The 14,331-nt window shown below is 39.3% G+C and overlaps 1 long non-coding RNA gene across 1 annotated transcript in view; it reads right to left on the minus strand.

The window, feature by feature from the left end:
* The window catches only part of LOC129531950 (uncharacterized), a 218,669-nt gene that overhangs the window by 122,909 nt on the left and 81,429 nt on the right, over window positions 1–14,331 (minus strand). The window contains exons 4-5 of the long non-coding RNA XR_010129697.1: window positions 13,582–13,672; window positions 10,104–10,204 (exon numbers count right to left, since the gene is read on the minus strand). This is a non-coding gene — a long non-coding RNA (uncharacterized lncRNA). The remainder of the gene's footprint in view (window positions 1–10,103; window positions 10,205–13,581; window positions 13,673–14,331) is intronic.

Raw genomic sequence — 14,331 nt, forward strand, 5'->3', positions numbered from 1 at the left:
TACAGTCAAAATGTACTAAGGTCTTTTTCTTGTTCAGAAGGATTCACTTTACACTGTGTAAGTCAAGTATGTGTGTCAAAAGTGTACAGGTAATCACTAAAAAAAAATAGACTGCAAAAGAATGTAAAACTTCTAAATCAGTACTAAAAACATAAAAATTTGATCAATTCAAAGAAAGGAGAGAAAAGGAAATAAAAATATAAGATATATATATATATATGCAAGCCCTTGAACTTCTGGGCTAAAGTAGTCCTTCTGCCTCAGCTTCCAAAGTAGCTGGGACTATAGGCGCACACCACCATGCCCGAACATATTTACCAACTTTTTTGTTTAATAGTCCTTTTGTTGCCATTCTTTCTTCAGTTTAATTTCCTTTTATCTTATGAGGGCCTGTGTTTGGTATTTCTTATTCATATATATATATATATACACACACACACACACAGACACATATATATATTTCCATAGGTTATTGGGGAACAGGTAGTGTTCGGTTACATGAGTAAGTTATTTAGTGGTGATTTGTGAGATTTTGGTGCACCCATCACCTGAGCAGTGTGCACTGCACCCTATTTGTAGTATTTTATCCCTCACCCCCTTCCCACCCTTTCCCCCTGAGTCCTCAAAGTCCATTGTGTCATTCTTATGCCTTTGCATCCTCATAGCTTAATTCCCACTTATGAGTGAGAACATACGATGTTTGGTTTTTCATTCCTGAATTACTTCACTTAGAATAATAGTCTCCAATCTCATCTAGATTGCTGCAAATGCTATTAATTCATTCCTTTTTATGGCTGAGTAGTATTCCATTGTGTGTGTGTGTGTGTGTGTGTGTGTATATATATCACAGTTTCTTTCTACACTCATTGATTGATGGGCATTTGGGTTGGTTCCACATTTTTGCAATTGCAAATTGTGCTGCTATAAACATGCATGTGCAAATATCTTTTTCATATAATGACTTCTTTTCCTCTGGGTAGATACCCAGTAGTGAGATTGCTGGATAAAATGGTAGTTCTACTTTTAGTTCTTTAAGGAGTCTCCACACCGTTTTCCATAGTGGTTGTACTAGTTTACATTCCCACCAGCAGTGTAGAAGTGTTCCCTGTTCACTGCATCCATGCCAACATCTACTATTTTTTATTTGTTGATTATGGCTATTCTAGCAGGAGTAAGGTGATATCACACTGTGATTTTGATTTGCATTTCCCTGTTTATTGGTGATATTGAGCATTATTTCCTATGTTTGTTGGCCATTTGTATATCTTCTTTTAAGAATTGTCTATTCGTGTCCTTAGCCCACTTTTTGATGGGATTGTTTGTTTTTTTCTTGTTGATTTGTTTGAGTTCATTGTAGATTCTGGATATTAGTCCTTTGTCAGACGTATAGATTGTAAAAACTTTCTCTCATTCTGTGGGTTCTCTTTTTACTCTGCTGACAGTTCCTTTTGCCATGCAAAAGCTCTTTAGTTTAATTAAGTCCCAGCAATTTATCTTTGAAAAATATGTTTTAAGATCGAATATGTAATATAGTCTAAGTAGTGTTTAGAATTACACCTATACATTAGTATAACTTCATTTTCAGAAAAAATGAAAAGATCATAAAATACGTTATGTAAATAATCATAAAAAAGTAATACAACTAACTACCTACTAAATCACAGAGCCTCTCTGATTACATTAAAAATAAACAGGCAAAATAATAATCCACATGAATGCTTCTTACAGGAGACCCACCTAGAACACAATGACACTGAAAGGTAGAAAAAATGAAAATATATATATATAGATGGTCCCTGAGTTATAATGGTTCAACTTATGATTGTTTGACTTTACTATGGCGTGAAAGTAATACATATTCATTAGGCACTCCATTTAGTAGAAACTGTACTTCAAGTACTCATGCAACCATTTTGTTTTTCACTTTCAGTATAGTATTTAATAAATTACATGAGATATTCAACACTCTACCATAAAATCAGCTTCGCATGAGATAATTTTGCTAAACTGTAGGCTAATGTAAGTGTTCTGAGCATGTTTAAGGTAGGCTAGGCTAAGCAATGATGTTCATTAGGTTAGGTATATTAAATACATTTTTGACATGATGTTTTCAACTTATGATGGGTTCATCAGAATGTAACTCCATTGTAAGTCAAGGAGCATCTGAATACCAGGCAAATTATAAACAAATGAAAACTTGTATATTGGCATGCATAGTAGATAAAACAGACTTTAAGTATTTTGCAGAATAATAAAGGCTATTACCTAAAATTAAAAAGAAAATTCTCCAGGAAAATAGCATAATCCTATGCCTTTTCTTCCCCCACAACATTATAGCTCCAAAACACACAAAACAAAAATTAAAATACAAGGAGAAATTGACAAATACACACCCACAGTGGAATATTTTAAGTTCTCTTTCTCAGAAATTGATATGTCAAAGAGATAAAAAAGTAATAAGCATATAGATAATTTGAACAATGCAATGAATATGATTAAGCTAATGGAAATATATGGAACCTTATCCCAACAATTTGATTGTAAATATTGATTTTCAAGCACAAATAAAAGTAAAAAAATTACCTAGGCAACAAATCAAATCTCAGGAAATATCAGAGAACTGGTATCACATGGACTGTATTCTCTGACCAACATCAAACCAAAACACAGCCCAAAAGATCCCAGTCTTCTGGAAAATTTTTAATTTCCAAAATAATTCATGAGTCAAAGAAGAATTCTAATGGAAAATTAAATTTTAAAGAAATGGTCAATAATAAACATTAAGCTTGGGTTATACCTGAAATTTTTTTAAGAAAGAGAGGGAGAGGTCTGAAGTGAATATCATAAAACATAGTTTTTAAAGCTGGATGCTATATATAAAAAATGCTATTATATTATTTTCTGTATACTTCAAATAGTTTATAATTATTTTGAGTTTAAAAATGAAGTTACTTATTCTGCTTTATATAAATGTTATTTGTATCTCAATCATTGGAGGAATGGGTAAGGATCTGTTTTGTATTTGTTTTCCATATGGGATAGACAGGAATTTAGACAAAATGCTTCTGTCAGTGAACACAAGGCTTCACCCAATATGGGGCAACTGATTTTCCTTACTCTCCATGTCCCATTGTACTAGAGGCTAAAGGCGAGATGTTCCCAGTCTGGCCTCCAGGGTCACCTTCAGGTCTGTCAAAAATACCTCCTGCTGGTGACCAGAAAGGCTGCAAAGCCGGTCATTTTTAAAAAGAACATATTGCAGATCACCCACGTAGAAAATCAACCTTGGGGGCAAGCCTCATGGTTAACAACATTTATATTGACCCCACTTAAAATATTTTATTACATACTTCTGATAAAAAAGCAAAGTCTGCCTATGAGTTGGAGTTTTAGTAAACATCCTCCCTTTTTGAAGTGTGTCTTTAAAATAGTCATCCTAAGCAAAACTGAGAACTCCCTACCCTCTGTGACTCAAGTCTTAGGCAATCCTCAGATTCTCTTTCCCAGTTCTCCCAATTAAGTCCTGGGTGATTCCTGCTATCAGAATTTTATGTCATTATTGTCAAACTTGAGTAATGTATACCCTGTTTTTGGAGGAAAAATATTCTTCTGAGCCCCTGATGTTGACGAATTACTTTCATTAGACTGTTACTTAAAAAATATATACAAATGTAAAACTAGATATAAACTCATTATGCTAAACAACTATAATACCAAAACAAATTTACAAATTAGAAACAAAACTACCAAACCAATATAGTTCAAATTAACAAGATTAATTTAACGTGACAATTAGTATTGTTTTGCTAAAATTGTGTTGCAGTTAGAAACGATTGGCTTCCTGTTAGGTTCAGGCAATGGTAAGCACTTAGAGACGTATTGGAGGGCTGGGGAAAGGAAAAGTCAGGATATTTGCTCCCTCCGTTTTCTGGTTCTAGTCTAGCAAAGAAGCTCCTCCCTCCCTGATCCCACCTGGCTCCAGAAGGCAGCTTTTGCCATGGTTACTGACTGCATCCAGAAGCCCTGGTTTCCTGCCTCTGCTCATACTATCTCCTCCCCAGATGCCTCCTGGTACTGATCTGCTGCTGCCACTAACCTCTCTTTTGCCCCTCCATTCCCTGTTTGGTTTCCTCCTCTCTTCCAATACCATTGTGATATGGTTTGGATTTGTGTCCCTGACCAAATTTCATGTCGAATTATAATCCCCAGTGTTGGAGGAGGGGCCTGGTGGGAGGTGTTTAGATCATGGGGGTGGGGGGGGGCAGGGGGGATTTCCCCCTTGCTGTTCTCATGATAGTGAGTGAGTTCTCATGAGATCTAGTTGTTTAAAGGTGTGCAACACCTCTCCCTGCTCTCTCTTCCTCCTTCTCCAGGCATGTAGGATGTGCCAGCTTCCCCTTTGCCTTCCGCCATGGTTGTAAGTTTCCTGAGGCCTCTCCAGTCATGTTATCTCTACAGCCTGCAGAACCATGAGCCAATCAAACCTCTTTTCTTTACAAATTACCCAGTCGCAGGTAATTCTTTATAGCAATGCAAGAACAGACTAATACGCATTTTTTTTACTAGTTTCCAATAATAAATTCCCTTTATTAAACTACTATTCTTATCATACTCTTTTCCTGACTGACCCCAGGGATACACAGGTTATACTTAACAGTGGAAAGAGTTGGAGAGCAATTAGATTTCTTCCTTCATCCATGTGTATTTATGCCAATTGTTGTACTTTTAACTTCCCTCTTTTTTACACTTCAAAGTGCCAAGAATAAACCAAAAAGAGGAATCTCCCCAAAAGTGTATACAATTGTTTTATGTAGAAACCATTTTTGTTCCCTAAATTTCCTGTGGCTCCATATATCATCAGAAGGGATTCAACAGGAAAGCATCTGTATCACAAAGGGGAAGCACACCCAAACAATGGATGAGTTCTGTCTGCAGATTCCAATTTGAGAAGTATGGCTGAGCAACCTTAGATATATCATCCCCAAAGCAACTAATAACTTAAAAGGGAAATCCGAATATTCATTTCCCTTGAAAAAATGGTGAACGAATTGAGGTAACCAATTCTTTTTTTTTTCTTCCTAGAGTTCTTTTGACATTACAAGATTTTTCAACATTTTTCTTTACTGAGTTGCACCACCAGATAGACAAGGAAGAAGTTAATGTCCACACTTGAATATGAAAAAGGGAGAGAGGAATTTTAAATCAGGAAGTATGTCTTTAAAGGAACAGCATGAGAGTAAATAATTTATGATAGGACGACCAATATTTCTTCTATCAAATGCCAAGTTTCTTACTTTCTCTAATGGTAGCTTTTACGTTATATAGGTACCAGCTCCTACTTTTATCAATTCTCAAGGCCATGAATATTTAATGGGTTGGGAAAAGTACGGCTCCTCCTAAGAGTCTGAGAGAAAGAGAGCCAGCATGTTTAATGTTTATTACAGAAATTAACTGACGGCAGGACATTCCTTGCAGGTCTTCAAACCAGCAAAACATGGGAGGTTAAGTTGATGCCAGGCTCCACTCCAGACAATTAAGACAGAATCTCTGGTGGGAATCTCTGGGGGTGGGTTTCAGGCATTAGAATTTTTAAAAATTTTCCCACGTTATTCTAACGAAGCCACTAGCCTCAGCCAAGCATTAAAACTTACCTTGGATACTACCTTTTTATTGGATTCCATTTTTTTCCTCGTAAGAGTTTGTCCATTTCTCCCCCTCATTCTTTATTATTTTGAATGACATTGACATAAGTGATACTAGAGCTATAATCAACTTGAGATTTTGTTTTACCTGCCACTTGATAAAAGAAAACAGACAAGGAAAAATACGAGTCCTTTTAGGGGTAGCGGGTGGTGATTATAGTGATGCCTGCCAGAATCCTCAGATAGCTGAACTGTGTGACTTTCACTTCAAAAGTCACTATCAAGGGACCGTGTATCAAATCCACTGTCCATTGGTCATTCATTTTGTGTAGTCCTTTTTCTCAATATCTTCAGGCTGTTAGCACATGGTATCAGACACAACCTGTCAATCCTCGTCACATTAGAAATGTCCCAGTTCACGTCTCCAGAGCCCATGGCTCTTATAGGGTTGAAATCTTAGCACTCATTATAGCAACACCACATTGTATGTATATATCTCCCAAGACAAACACCTCACAAAGAATAAACAATGGCTTAGCCTGGAGATCCCCTAAACATGCTTGATAGTACACCTAATAGAAGTTTAAATAAGGGTTTAACATTTTCCCCATGATCCAATGGATCATCTTGCACCTCCCCTGAGGTGCTCACACCTCACTCCAGAGACCGCTGAGCCAGTCTACTGGATAATGCTGCCTGACAAACAATTATTACTGTTGTGCTTTGAGTTGTCCCTGAATCTAAATATTATAGCAGAAATTGTAAATGAGAGTTGTTCAACAATGCAAACAAGGTAAACAGAAAATTCTTCATCATCACCCATGAGTTACTTGATGAAAAATTCGAACGGAATTTTGTGTTAGTACAAAATGTTTCCTGTTACCATCAGGGCTAGGACTCTAGGACTTCCCAGGCTCCAGTCCGATCCTCTGAACAATTTTACTCAAATCACTTTTTGAACCATTTATAGCTATTTTCATCATTGTTTCAGTGGTCACTCTAAACCAAAAAACGACCTCTAGGTTTTCTTGCTCAAGTGCTACATTCTTCAAAAGAACGCACTAGGAAAGTTCTGGCCATAATTTCAAAGCAGATTTTCTCTCTACAATAAATAGGTGTGCTTAAAATATAAAATGTTCTCAGTGAGGCATCCTTTATGAAAAAATGCAGTATAGCAGGACTTTGGCAAGTGGATTGATTCTGAAAAAATAAAAAGAGGCACAGGAAAATTTCATCAAGATCACTGAAAGGGGGGAAATGAGCTGAAATGAGCAAGTACAGAGATTTGAGTCATGACAATTAAATAATCACAGAGTTTGATTCTGGTTTTGCAGCAGAGGAAACTAATGTGCCCAAGGTCATGCTCTAGTTTAATGGCAGAACGGAAAACATCCGCAGACTCCTAGCTCCCTGTCCCTTCTTTTGGTCTATAGTATAATTACTTCCTTAATTACTTATCTTCCATTCTCTTTTCTATCAGCCTTAGATAAGAAAGCCAAGACATTTCTTTGGTTGTCTTGTAAATCATCCTTACTTCACAAAGACTCATGCCTCCCCCTTGGGTGTTTCTTTTTCCTGTGGTCTTCCCATAGGAGAAGGCTCTGTATTCCCAACTGCAGGGTTCCTGTCTGCCTCGTTGGAGAGTCCTTTCATCACTGCAGTGCATGGGCTGCCTGTCTCTAAAAATAATATTCCATTTATTTGTTTGGTACAGGGAAAATCAATTATGGTACAGTTCTCACTGTGGAGATATTCTCAGACAATATTTTAACTGACTCCCAAGTTCTATTTTAAAAGCATCATAACCACAGAAGCACAGAATTCTGGAGATTAATAAGTCTGCAGAGTTCATCCAATGTGGTTCCTTACCATTTCGGGATCATAAAACCCTTTGAAAATATGATGACAGCTACAGAAACTCTCCCCAGAAAAAAAAAATACATACAAAGATATATATGAAGACATATATACAAAATTCATACAAAAGCGTGCAATGTTGTTCACTGGCCAGGAGGCTAGTCCCTGGATCCCTGGGTTAAATAGCCCTTTGTTGACTGAGAAGGAACCTAAATCCCTACGAGGAAAATTAATTTACTGAGCACAGAGCTAGTTAGTAGAAGAAATAGTACTAGAACACAGGTCTCTTCTTCCCAGTCCAGAGGTACACTATAGGATGACAAAGGTGACCATGTCATTTATCATCTAAACCAGGACACTTTAGAAAATGAAAAGGTGGGCTATTGACGATTAAGACAACAGGTGTAAACTGAAACCCTTTGGGGCAAATCAGGACATACGGTCACTTCAGTCACACCAAAAACAGATAACCTCTTAGACCTGACACTTCTTTGTGCCAGAAAGCCGAAACCTCCCGAGAAAAAAATAAAATGTGAACTTGCAATACAACCTGAGTTTTATTCTACATTGCTTTAAAGAGACCAAGCTTCTACCCTCTTCTCTGAGTTCTCATTAAATGCATATCACACATCTCATGAATATAACATACAAAGGAGATTATTATAACACTTTATAGCAACAGGATTTAAGTTTCCTTGAGACCTCCCAAGGGGCATCTCAATCAATTTTAGGTTTTATCAGCAACACGGTAGTGAACATCAGAACTTTCTCTTTGCTGCTGTTGGTAAAGTCAGTTTCACTCCAGAGGTTTGACCATTTCAGTCTGACTACGCAAAGAAAAGATAAGTAAAATTGATTCCATTGTAAAGAATCTCCCTAAAGGTCTAAATAATTCATATCAGTCTCAACCTTCAGACATTATCTCAAGCAGTAAGCATATTCCAAAAGGCCCCAAACTTCCAGTACTTTCCCTTGTCAAAGCCACACTCATGCCCTTCACTCATTGGTTGGCCTTTCCTCTAAAGGGTCAAGCGACTGTCTCCATGCATCATGTTCTTAGAATGTTATTATAATATCAAGACTTTAAAAGAGAGTCTGTTTCTCAGCTTAGTGATATTTAACTATCCTAGCAAAGCCTCCAGTTCTGAATTACATTACTGTGGTCTACTTTGGGGCCCCAGATCAGCCATTCTCACTGCTATGTGTTAAAATTACATAGTGAACTTTCAAAAAACTCTCACACTTGGGTTCCACCCCTGGAGATTCTGATTCATCGGCTACAGGTTGGGCCTGAGCATAATCATTTTTTTCCAAAATTTTCCCAGGTGATTCTAACTTGCAGCCAGAGTTAAGAACTACTGCCTTAAAGAAAACCCAGTGGGCATTCCATAGGTAGTATCTACTGGCTTTTTCCTTTTCCCTTAAAGCTAGGGGAATGCAATGGGACATGATCTGGCACATATTGGAGATGAGCTGGTGGGAAGGGGAAGAGGGCTTAAAGAGCTAACGTACAGTCCTAGTAGACAGTGGTCTAGTAAATAGGCACAGCTGTACACAAACCTTCTGCCTCGACCCAAGTGGGTCTTGGGCATTAACAGCAAAGATCCTCAGAAGAAATCTCCTTGGCACTCAGGTACAAGAAATATCACATTCCTTCATTTTCTAAATTAATATGTAATTGGCTCACCCCACACCTGCCAGTTGGTGGAGAATCCAGCTACAATCATTTTTCCATACAACCCTTCTCTACTTTTGCCTATACTCCCTCAGCCATATCTACACATCATAAGCCTCAAGGATTATGTCACTCAAGAAAATGGAACAAAGGCCCCTTTTCTTCTTGCCCACTCCCATGTAATCGCTGTCATCTTGATGTTTATTCATAATGCCACTGGTGTGTGGCATTCTCCCCTAGAGAGAATTGCAACTCCATATTGATCCAGGAGACATCAGAAGGGCAGTGGCAAAGAAGAGGCTGCTACTCTTTGCCTACTCTTTGCCTCCCTACTGAGGGAGAAAAGCCCTGCAAATGCTGGGGCACTTCCTTAGAAAAGAGTTCTGTTTCCTGAGAAAATAGCAAAATCTCTTTCTCATCTTTCTGTTTCTAACAATAAGTACTTCCCCAAAAGGCTGCACCTCCTCTTCTCTTCTTCCTACCATCACCATGAAATCTGTAATGATTCAGCTTGACTCCTTTCATGCACCTTCTTAAACTATTTAAGTTAGTATCTACTGTGAGTAGACACCACTATAGCTAATCCTTCTAAAGAAAGAATGTGTCAACAAAAAGGCAATGGCAACATAGAAAACCCAGGTGCTAAGAAGCAAACTTAGCAATGTGTGTCCAACTAAGTTGGACATACAAAGATATATATGAAGACATACGTACAAAACTCATACAAAGATCTGCATGCAATATTGTTAACTGACCAGGAGGCCAGTACACCCAAAAAACAGAAATTCTGAATCAGGGCACTGAGGCATGCTTGGCCTAGAGAGGTATACTCAGCTGAGAGGCAAGAGTATTTCATAAGGTCTCCCCATGGTCTGGATGAAATCTTACTCCAGATAGTTTACTTACCAAGGAAGCTTAGATATACTCACCCGGCTTCCCAGTTATCTTGACATAGAGAAAGTAATGGTGGTGGTGGAAACCATCAGGAGCTGCGATGCAAATACTCTGGCCTCTTGGAATGCATCCTGTCCTGTAAGTTAATAAAATAGTAGTCTGTTTTTCTATTAGTTGCATGCAAATTTAATTATGCAAATGTCTCTGCAAGTCTGATCTTTTCTATATATCCTCGTATTTTATTTTTGTGCTTGCAAGAATTAAGCTTAAACAACCTTGTGAGGACTTTTCATAGTCAACTATTTGGCCTTCCTTCCCCTGGAAGCACCTCCTCCCCTCCTCAGTGTCTGCAGAGCTATTGCCAATGGAGTCATCTTAGGCTTTGTCCGCTTCTTAGAACTTGTGAGCAGATGAAGGGGACCCCTAACATGGCAACAACAACGACCTGGAAGTAGAGAGTGCAAAAAATGACAAATCTGCTTTTTACAGCAGAGGCACTCAGATGCTGGACCCTACAGTGTGCAATAACCATGGGGATCCTAGATACTTTGCATTGCAACCATAGGAAGTCTCAATATGGTGTGTGTGTCCTCTAGTGCCTGGCACATGGCAGATGCTCCACATTATTGTATCTTGTGCACATTCTTTCCCTAAATGGGCATCCCAATATCTCAGGTTTAAAAACAGCCCAGCTATATCGATGTGCTACAATAACAATGGATAAATAGACCTAAATAAAATACTCATTCACAAATAGTGCCCGAGGCCTCAACCTTTTGCATTATATGGACAGGGGCCTGAGCTTACACTTAACTGGCAAAGGAAATTTGCTTGCAAAGCAATGTTTGACCCATTGAACAAGCAGTGCCCCAGGCAGAAACTAAAATGCTATAATCCAGTTTTAGAGAACTGCTTAAGCCACGCAGGTCTTTGGACCTGAGGTTTAGCCCAGCTCTACGACTGGCTGACCCGCTGTTCTCTACTATATTTGTTGCTTGATCTTTGACTTCACTTTTATAAGTAATGCAATCATTCTAACTCTAATTACTTAGAGCAAATCATTGACTTTGGCCATCAATTTTTTTTACCAGCAAGTTTTTAAACTACAACATTTTTATTTCTGTATCTAAAGATTAAGGTAGACATTCTCTGCTATTGTGCTACTTTTTAATTTTTTTAAGAGATAAGGTCTTGCTCTGTCACCCATGCTGGAGTGCGGTGGCATGATCATAGCTCACAGTAACCTAGAACTCCTAAACTCAAGGGATCCTCCTGCCTTGGCTTCTCAAAGTGCTGGGATTATAGGAGTGAGCCACTGCACCTGGCCAGAACTTTCTTTTTTAAACGAATTACTATGCACAAGTCCTTTGCTATACATGTAATTTCATGTAATCCTTTTGATATAGTATCTCATACTCCCATAAATCCTATGAGGACTCGTTACTTCAATTTACAGCTGAAGAAATGAAGAAACAAAGAAACGGAGGCTCCAGGACGTAGCGCCAAGCATATGCTTTGCTCCTTTGTGTGATGCAGAAAAATATAATTTTGTAGTCAAGATTCCCAAAGGGAACAAAAAAGTCACATTCACTTCACCTATTATAGTCCTTGAAGACAGAAACAAATCAATTATCACCTCATTTCCGAGAAAGAATCATAGAGTGTGTCTCTAGATATGTTGGTCTGATGCTGACTGATTTATGCTGTGTGGGATTGGGCAGGGCACAAGCAAAAGATACCATGACTCTGGGGAAGTGGTGGGTGGAGAAAGAAAGGGCACATTGCAAGACAGCTGATACGGAATATTCCGAAAAGTTGTGTTTCAGTTTCCTCTGAATTTGTCTCATTTTTTTCACTAAGTATTCTTCCCTAAACTGTACTGTCTAAATGTCATAGGTAGAATTTGTTCAGCTATGAGGGTATCCCTTCTAGTAAAAGTTTGGAGATGTGTTAGTTATCTAGAGCTGAAAAAAGAATCACCCCAAAGTGAAATGTGTTAAAATAACATTTATATTTCATGGTTTCTATAGACCAGGAATCCAGACATGGCTTAGCTGGATTCCCTGCTTTAGGACCCAACAGGTTATAATTAAGATGTCAACCAGGGTCACAGTCATCTCAAGGCTCAACAGACAGGAAAGAACTCGCCTCCAAACTCACTCACATGGCTATCAGCAGGACGAAGTTCCTCACCAGCTGTTGGACTCAGGGTCTCTGCTCCTTGCTGGCTGTTGGCTGGAAGCTACCTCAGTTCCTTGCTATGTGGGGCTCTCTATAGGACAGCCCACAACCTGGCAGCTTGCTTCAGCAGAGCAAGAAAGCAGAGAGGACCAGAGAGAGTGCGACCAAGACAGAAGAAGTCACGGAAGATTTTTGAAACGTGTGATGGCTAATTTTGTGTGTCAGCTTACTTGGCCGCCCAGATACTTGGTTAAGCATTATGCTGGGTGTCTTTGTGAGGAAGAAATGAACATTTAAATTGGTAGGCTGAGTAGAGCAGATTGCCCTCCTCAACGTGGGTGGACCTCATCCAGTCAGTTGAAAACTTGAATAGAAGAAAAGGACTGACCCTCACTCGACCAAAAAGGAACTCCTGCCTGACTGCCTTTGAACTGGGATATCAGCTGTTTCCTTCTTTTGGTCTCACATGGAAACACTGGCTGTTCCTGGGTCTCAAGCCTGCCAGCGTGTGGATGAAAGCTATACCATCAGCTTCTGGGTCTCCAGCTTGTAGACTCCACCTGCAGATCTTGGGGATCTTGAGACTTACTGACCTCTATAATTGCATGCTGTACATTACATGCTCTGTTTCTCTGGAAGACGCTGACAAGTACCTAATCGAACCTTGGAGGGGACAGCCCATCACGTTTGCCATAGTCTGTTAGTTAGAAGTGAGTCACTTGGTCTAGTCAACACTCAAGGAGAGAGGAAGATGACACATGTTGTGGGGTACCAGGAGGTGTGGGGTACCATGTTAGAAACAGGCCTAGTGCAGTGCATCACCTGCCAGGTTAGAATGAAGAATGGAGATAACTGGAGGTGTGTGGAGCCGGCAGCAGGAGAGGAAACAGAAGAGGAGTTTGCATGTGGCCTTGGAAGTTACCCAGGGAGGTCACCTTTTAGTGCTTTCTCTCTGACTGGTTAGGGATTTGCAACCCAAACCTAGGGTTTCATAGTGAAACAAAAGCATGAACCATAATCAGCATCCAGATCTGGCACACGGCAGAATTTGGCAAGTCTCAAAGCCTGTGGAGATCCAGGCACAGCAGAAAAAGCATAGATTTGGACTCAGAGGACCCAGATCAGAGCTCCACAGAGCCACGCAATGAACTTGGCCAAGCTGTACGAGGACTCTGAGGTGGGGCTCTGTCTTCCCATCTGTGAAATGAGACTAATGGCACCTTCTTCACAGAAATGCTGGCAACATTAAATTAAATTCTCATTTCCTTAAAAGTGTTCCATTGAAAGCTAGTTCAGCAAAAATATGACTTGACAGAAAAGGATTACACTAACCATTCAATGTGAGAAATTCTTGGTTAAAAGGTGAACCAATCCTCTTCCTACAGCGTCTGAGGGTCATTGAGAGGTACTGAGTATTCTGGGCCTGCAAAAGAAAGGCAGATGAGTCAGTGTTAACCGAACAGATTTGGCTACCACACTTTCTCCAAGAGAATCTTATGTGACTTGTGTTAAATAATGAATTAAATAACACAGGTATAAATGCTTACCCATGGAGCCTGGCAGATCACCCACATGCAATCAGTGTATGTTGACTCTGAATCAGATTATAACACAGTAGTCATGGCAATAAGCCACACTGAGATGACCGGGACTGAAATCACAGATGTCCTAGCATTTGGGTGATAGAATAAATCAATCTCCTGCTACTAGATGTGACTATCCTGTGGATAAATAGCGGGACTACTAGGTTGGGCTTACTAGGTAGTGCTCTGATAGATTCTCTCTCTCTTTCTCTCTCTCTCTGTATATATACATATATATATATGTTTTCAATGGCTGCATGGAGCTTTAGTTTTTGTTTTTATTTTTATTTTTCAGAGACAGAGTCTCACTCTGTCATCCAGGCTGGAATGGAATGGTGCAATCACAGCTCACTGCAGCCTTGAACTCCTGGGCTCACACAATCCTCCCACCTTAGCCTCCCAAGTAGCCAGGACTACAGGCACATGCCACTACACCTAGCTAATTTTTTTTTATTTTTGTAGAGACAGGATCTCCATATGTTGCCCAGACTGGTCTCAA

Source organism: Gorilla gorilla, chromosome 11, assembly GCF_029281585.2.
Source record: "Gorilla gorilla gorilla isolate KB3781 chromosome 11, NHGRI_mGorGor1-v2.1_pri, whole genome shotgun sequence".
In the NCBI taxonomy this organism is placed as follows: domain Eukaryota; kingdom Metazoa; phylum Chordata; class Mammalia; order Primates; family Hominidae; genus Gorilla; species Gorilla gorilla.